This window comes from Canis lupus, chromosome 10 (genome assembly GCF_003254725.2).
Source record: "Canis lupus dingo isolate Sandy chromosome 10, ASM325472v2, whole genome shotgun sequence".
Lineage (NCBI taxonomy): Eukaryota > Metazoa > Chordata > Mammalia > Carnivora > Canidae > Canis > Canis lupus.
Genome location: NC_064252.1, coordinates 16,532,630 through 16,540,417, shown reverse-complemented (window position 1 = coordinate 16,540,417; position 7,788 = coordinate 16,532,630). Strand labels below are relative to the sequence as shown.

General features: G+C 37.9%; 1 pseudogene; it reads left to right on the top strand.

Moving 5' to 3' along the window:
* Positions 1-2,436: 2,436 nt before the first annotated feature.
* On the top strand, positions 2,437-4,621 carry LOC112674698 (olfactory receptor 11G2-like; annotated as a pseudogene).
* Positions 4,622-7,788: the final 3,167 nt, after the last annotated feature.

Here is a 7,788-nt window from a genome sequence, read left to right as displayed (position 1 = left end):
TCTCCCTTCCCTTCTATTCCCTGGCTTCCCATTAGGGCTCTTTTATCAGCTTGAATGTAATTTTCCCTGTATTTGATTTTTTTGAATTTTATCTTAATGCATGCCATATATGGATTTGTATTAAAGTTTACTTAAAATTTTATTTAAAATTTGCTAAACAATTGGAAAAAACAGGATCTTTTGATTCTATTTTCCCACTTGCACTAACGTTGTCAAATAGTTTAATGTTACACATAAGCCATATGATTTGTCTATTTGTCTATTGTGGTTTTGAACAGGATTGGGGTTTCTATTCATTATTTATATTTTTCTGGTTTTTTCTACTTTTGTATAGGTTTTAGGCTTTTAGTTTTCAGTTTTCTCCTCTTTCATTATCATTTCCCCAAATACCTGCCACATTGACAGCTTCAAACTCTTAGGTGTCTCTTTATTCAGGACATTCATTTCCTTTTTTGTTTGATTAATTAGAACGATTTTTGTGTTTTACTATTAGACAATAATTTCACCAATCATTTCTGGTAAAGAGATTATTTACTAAGTTAAATTCCTTTTATTTCTCTTTTATTTTATCAAGAATGAAGTTTAGTTTTATCTATTGCCACTATCAAGTGTTCCTATGTTTTTCTGTATTTAAAAAATATTTATTTTAGAGAGAGAGACAGTAAGTGATGGAGGCGGTAATAACAGAGGGACAGGGAGAGGAAGAGAATGTCCAGCAGACTCTGTGCTGAGCACACAGCCTGATGCAGAATTTAACGTATTCTTTCTCCAGCTTCAAAGCCCAGTTTTTTCTTGGGAGTTTATAAACAATTGTTACATTAAAATGTATTAGAACTCTTGAAGTAGTTTGCTAGTTCCCCATGTGTACTGATCTATGTAGGAGTTGGGGGTCCTAGGTCAGGGAAAATTCCAATAAGTGAATGTCATTAAACCTTCCTTCGGGGATCCCTGGGTGGCTCAGCGGTTTGGCGCCTGCCTTTGGCCCAGGGCGCGATCCTGGAGTCCCGGAATCGAGTCCCACATCGGGCTCCCGGCATGGAGCCTGCTTCTCCCTCCTCCTGTGTCTCTGCGCCTCTCTGTCTCTCTCTCTATGTCTATCATAAATAAATAAATAAATAAATCTTTAAAAAAAAAAAAACCTTCCTTCAATGAAACGTCAAGTGATAGATCATGACCTGAGCTAAAATGAATAGATCAATGCTTAACCAACAGAGGTACCCAAATGCCCCTATGATTTTCTCTATTAATCGGTAAATATAATATGTTATTTCAGTATATACTTTCATGTATACATAGTGATGGACCATTAAAGAAGCAAATTTTACTTGATCATATTGTATTATTTGGAGTTTTTATGATAGAATATGGTTTTAGTTTATATTAGGTATCTTTGTTTTTTTAAGATTTTATTTACTTATTCATGAGAGACACAGAGAGAGAGAAGCAGAGACACAGGCAGAGGGAGAAGCCCACTCCAGGATCATGCCCTAGCCAAAGATAGGCACTAAACCACTGAGCCACTCAGGGATCCCCTATATTAGGTATCTTTGTAACTATCATACCCATAGGCTCAACAATTAAGGAATAATCATGTAAAAGATTGTATATCCATATATACTAATGTCATACCATGAAACGATTAAAAGGTATTATCAAATTGTAATTAACTACATAGGAAGTTTTCATAGATGTCTTTCTTACTTAAGACAATTTTACTCATACCTAAAGAATACATATCTCAAAATGGTGATGAGCTTGGGCTGGGGCAAACAAGTTGGAGTTATGATGAATAGTATGAAACAAAAGAAAAGAGTCTTTAATATGTGTCAGCACACACACTCCTAGTCTCTGTGTTAACCTATATTCCATAGACTTTTCTCTAAGCTTGGAACTAGGTCTCATTGCCAGAGTCACCATTTTTCCTTTATCACCAGAGGGATTATTTCTTATCACACCTAAACCACAAATATGCCTGCCGAAATCATTTTATGTGTTTGTATTTCTCTTGTTGTTCCAAATAACAATTCTTGAGTTAAAGTAGGAAACATGTTTGAATTTGAAACAAATTTCAGCATGCTGAGTAAGGAGCAGAATAGGAAACCGGGTTCAGTGGGGCCATTGTGTGTTATAAATTCCTTCTCTAGAGAGCCACTCCCCAAAGATGATCTTCACAGAAAGGTAAAAGAGCTTAATATATCAGCTGTTCATTTGGTTCTCTGTAAATCATGAGACTATGATTCTCTTTTTAGCTGTCAAGTTTCCTCTTGCTTTGTCAGTTTATGTAAGCAAGAGAACTATAAAAGAGAAAGCCTGAAGTCCATGACTGATTTCATCATGTTCTTCTCCTGAAAGGGTCAGCAGTTCTATGCATCCCCACTGTATTATATTTATTTTTCTCTGAGATCTGAGATGAGAGTTCTCACTCTGATATAGAAGATGGTGTTCAACAATGCAGATTTTTCTGATACCCATCTGGTATCTTCAGGTAATGTAAAGCTCACCTGACTCATAAAGCTCCTCTATTTCCTCCATCCAACCCTCTCTAGTTTTATATTTGTTTAAATTCCACTTAATATGTGAATTATGAAACTATTCTTCCTCCAGAATCAAAGCCTAGTTTTTTCCTGAACACTTATAAGCAAATGTTACTTTAAAAATGTATTAGAACTCTTCAAGTAGTTTGCCAGTTACCCATATGTAGAGCTCTATGTAGGAGTTGGGGGCCCTAGGTCAGGGAAAATCCCAATAAGTGAGTGTGATTACACTCTGGTTCAATGGAACTTCAAGTGATGGACTGCCTCTATTGTTACTTTCTGTTACTTGTAGGGGATCCAAGACAAGGAAATTTAATTCCTGCTTGAGATTGCAAAATTTGAGGAACAGCTTTTGTGAGCACAGTCAACTTTGATGTAGCTTTATAAATGATGCATATTTGACTTTGCTGTCTACTAGTATTTCATATCAATTTTGATCTTCATGAAAAGCATCACATAGATTAGGAATTGATTATGATGTATACGGCAATGTTTGATGTGAGAACAATATAATAGAACTTAGCTCCTTAACTTTCTTTGTAAAATAAGGCAGATTGACTGTAACTCTTTTTGAGTGTATTTTTACTGAAGAGAGGTTTTATTTTTTGAAGAGAGGTATTGAAGTGCATGATGTCTAGTAGATTTTTATTTTAATAATAGATTTTATTTAATCATTCTAAAATGAATATAGGGATATTTCACATAACCAAACACAACAAAACTAAAATCAGTCAAATTACAAACATCTGTATCTATTTATATTGTCCCCAAATAAGCTTGACATATTTCTCTCACAAATAGAGCAAGAATATTAAATATCAATAATATCAATATCTTTCTATGTTACAATTATTTAGCCGTGTTTATTCATTCCTTCTTCATTCACTGCTCAACCTAAAAATTGTAGATCTGGCACACTTGACTATTGTCACTCTGAAATAACTTTGATTATAAACATTAGGATGACAGAAGATTTTTTATTTTATTTACTATGTTCAGAACAGACTTAGGAATATATGAAAATCATGGGAATATCACTGCATGGATTATGGTACTTTGTTATTTACTGTCACACAGAATTATCTGTCCCTAAGCAAGGAATCTGGCTAACAAACAATACTATAAGGCTATCTGTAATATGGAAATCTGTTATTTTTGCAGCTTTAAAAAAAAGAATATTCCAACATAAATAATTGTTCTAGCTCTGTGAGTGAATTCATCCTTTTGGGCTTCCCTTCTACCTGGGAAATTCAGATTCTCCTTTTCTCAATCTTCTGTGGAACTTATATTCTGACACTGACTGGAAATCTGTGCATTATCTGTGCTGTGAGGTGGGACCATCGCCTACAAACTCCAATGTACATCCTGCTGGCCAATTTCTCCTTCCTGGAGATCTGCTTTATCACCTCCACTGTCCCCAAAATGCTAGCCAACTTGCTGTCTGAGACCAGAACCATCTGCTTCTATGGCTGCTTCCTCCAGTTCTACTTCTTCTCTGAGGGCACCGCTGAGACCTTCTTCTTGTCTGCCATGGCCTTTGACAGGTTTCTTGCTACCTGCAGGCCCCTGCACTACCCCACTGTCATGACTGCTCAGCGCTGCATCAGAATAGGAGCTGGGTGCTGGGTGTGTGGCTTCTTATACTTCCTCTTGCCTATTTACCTCATCTCTCAGCTCCCATTTTGTTGTTCTAATAAGATTGATCACTTCCTGTGTGACCCAGGACCTCTTATGAAGCTGTCCTGTGTGCCAGCTCCTGCTACTGAGATCATCTGTGCCATCTATAACTCAGTCCTCACTTTCTCCACCTTATTCTTCATTACCAGCTTCTATACCTTGGTGATCAGAGCTGTGCTCAGGGTCCCCTCAGCATAAGGTCGGCATAAGGCCTTCTCTACGTGTGGCTCCCATCTGGCTGTGGTGTCCCTGTTTTATGGCTCTATCATGGCTGTATATGTAAGCCCCACAGCAGGCACTCCAGCAGGGATTCTGTGTTAACTCCACTTTTCAACCCCTTGATCTATAGCCTCTGAAATAAGGAAGATGAAGGCAGCTCTGGGAAAATAATTCAGGATTGTCAGATTTAGAGGCCTGGAAAAAAATTTGAAGCACTTCTGTGCACAACTGATATACCGTGTATGAAATAAATAATTGAAATCTTGATATTCCATTGTTTTAAATGACAGCTCATTAACATTTAGATGTTAAGTCTTGTGTCAATAATAAAAACAGAGCAATTTTCACAATATCAATTCTCCCAATCCATGAGCATGGAATATTTATCTATCTCTTTGTGTCTTCCTCAATTTCTTTCAGAAGTGTTCTCTAGTTTTTAGGGTATAGATCCTTTACCTCTTTGGTAAGGTTTATTCCTAGGTATCTTATGTTTTTGGGTGCAATTGTAAATGGGATTGATTCCTTAATTTCTCTTTCTTCAGTTTCATTGCTAGTAAATAGAAATGCCATTGATTTCTGGGCATTGATTTTGTATCCCGCCACACTGCCGAATTGTTGTATGAGTTCTAGCAATCTTGGGGTGAAGTCTTTGGGTTTTCTATGTATAGTATCATGTCATCTGCAAAGAGAGAGAGTTTGACTCCTTCTTTGCTAATTTGAATGCCTTTTATTTCTTTTGGTTGCCTGATTGCTGAGGCTAGGACTTCTAGTACTATGTTGAATAGCACTGGTGAGAATGGACATCCCTGTCTTGTTCCTGATCTTAGGGGAATGGCTCCCAGTGTTTCCCTGTAAAATAGCGAGAGGGAATAAAGGGGAAAGGAGAGAAAATGAGTGAGAAATATTAGTGAGGGTGACAGAACATGAGAAACTCCTAACTCTGGGAAACGAACAAGGGGTAGTGGAAATTTACACTATATTTTGTATAAAAATATACAAAAAAAGAGAACAAGGCATATTCTTATGAAAGATGATTCATCGCATACCACAACTGCATTTCTTCCTACATTCTCACCAGGTTTTTTAATTTTTTTATTGGAGTTCAATTTGCCAACATATAGCTTAACACCCAGTGCTAATCCTGCCAAGTGCCCCCCTCAGTGCCCATCACCTAGTCACCCCAACTCCCCACCCACTTCCCCTTCCACTACTCCTTGTTCATTTCTCGGAGTTAGGTGCCTCTCATGTTTTGTCACCAGGCTTTAGTGAAAATACTTTTAATATTTAGATCCAGGTGATTGGCATTTAATTTGTTTCCATCATGTATTTACTTCTAAGAAGTGTCCTTTTTTGTATATTATTTATGGAGTTCGATTTGCCAATATATAGTATAACACCCAGTGCTCATACTGTCAAATTCCCCCATCAGTGCCTGTCACCCAGTCATCCCCCCGCCCATGTCCCTTCCCACTACCCCTTGTTCGTTTCCCAGAGTTAGGAGTCTCTCATGTTCCATCTTCCTCTCTGATAGTTCCCACTCATTTTCTCACCTCTGCCCTTTAATCCCTTTCACTATTTTTTATATTCCCCGAATGAAGGAAACCATAAGATGCAGGTGCACTGAAAAACCAAGACACTTGCACCCCAATGTTTATAGCAGCAATGTCCACAATAGCCAAACTGTGGAAGGAGCCTCGCTGTCCATCAAAAGATGAATGGATAAAGAAGATGTGGTCTATATATACAATAGAATATTACTCAGCCATTAGAAATGACAAATACCCACCATTTGCTTCAATGTGGATAGAACTGGAGGGCACTATGCTGAGTGAAGTAAGTCAATAGGAGAAAGAAAAACATAAGAAGTCTCTTTGAAAAGAGCTCTATTTAGGATGAACCTTGCTTTGACTTTTCCTGATGTGCCATTTTTGCCTGTCAATTAGGATGTAATGGTTACTAGCAGACAGCTGCTGCAGCAGTTATTCGATTTATCTCTACTCACCATCTCAAGAATACTATATCTCACATTCTCAACCAGAATATTCCTTATCCCATGGGGAAAGCCTGAACGCAGTAACTCTCCCTGTACCCTCCTCTCCCTTCCCTCAAATACTAGCAACCACTTTCTATTTCTATGTATTTATGTACTGTGCACATCACATAAATCAAATCATACAATATGTGACCTTTTGTGACTGGCTTCTATAATTCACTTAGGATAATGTTTACAAGGGTTATTTATGTTCTAGCATGACCCTTGCTTTTTTCTTTTTTGGTTCATTCTTTTTTATGGCTGGAGCGCATTCCATCTGTTGGATATAAAGCATTTTCTTTATCCATTCAACAGTGGGACATTTGAGTGGTTTCAGTTTTATGGCTGTCATTAGGATTTCAAGCTGTGAATAGCCATGGTCTTTACGTAAACGTTTTTTTCACTTCCTTAGGGTATATCCTTGTGAGTAGAACTGCTGGTTCATAAGTTAACTGTAAATTGAACAATTTGAGAAACTGTCAGTATTTCCAAAGAGGCAACATTTTATTTGTTGAATTTATTTGTATTATTTTTAATAATAAATTTATTTTTTATTGGTGTCCACTTTGCCAACATATAGAATAATACCCATTGCTCGTCCCATCAAGTGCCCCCCTCAGTGCCCGTCACCCATTCACCCCCACCCCCCGCCCTCCTCCCCTTCCACCACCCCTAGTTCGTTTCCCAGAGTTAGGAGTCTTCATGTTCTGTCTCCCTTTCTGATGTTTCCCACACATTTCCTCGCCCTTCCCTTATATTGCCTTACACTATTACTTATATACCTCAAATGAATGAGAACATATAATGTTTGTCCTTCTCCAATTGACTCATTTCACTCAGTATAATACCATCCAGTTCCATCCACATTGAAGCAAATGGTGGGTATTTGTCATTTATAATGGGTAATATTCCATTGTATGCATAACCACGTCTTCTTTATCCATTCATCTTTCGATGGACACCGAGGCTCCTTCCACATTTTAGCTATTGTGGACATTGCTGCTAGAAATATCGGAGTGCAGGTGTCCTGGCATTTCATTGCATCTGTATCTTTGGGGTAAATCCCCAACAGTGCAATTGCTGGGTCGTAGCGCAGGTCTATTTTTAACTCTTTGAGGAACTTCCACACACTTTTCCAGAGTGGCTGCACCAGTTCACATTCCCACCAACAGTGTAAGAGGGTTCCATTTTCTCCGCATCCTCTCCAACATTTGTGGTTTCCTGCCTTGTTAGTTTTCCCCATTCTCACCGGTGGGAGGTGGTATCTCATTGCGGATTTGATTTGTATTTCCCTGATGGCAAGTGATGCAGAGTATTTTCTCATGT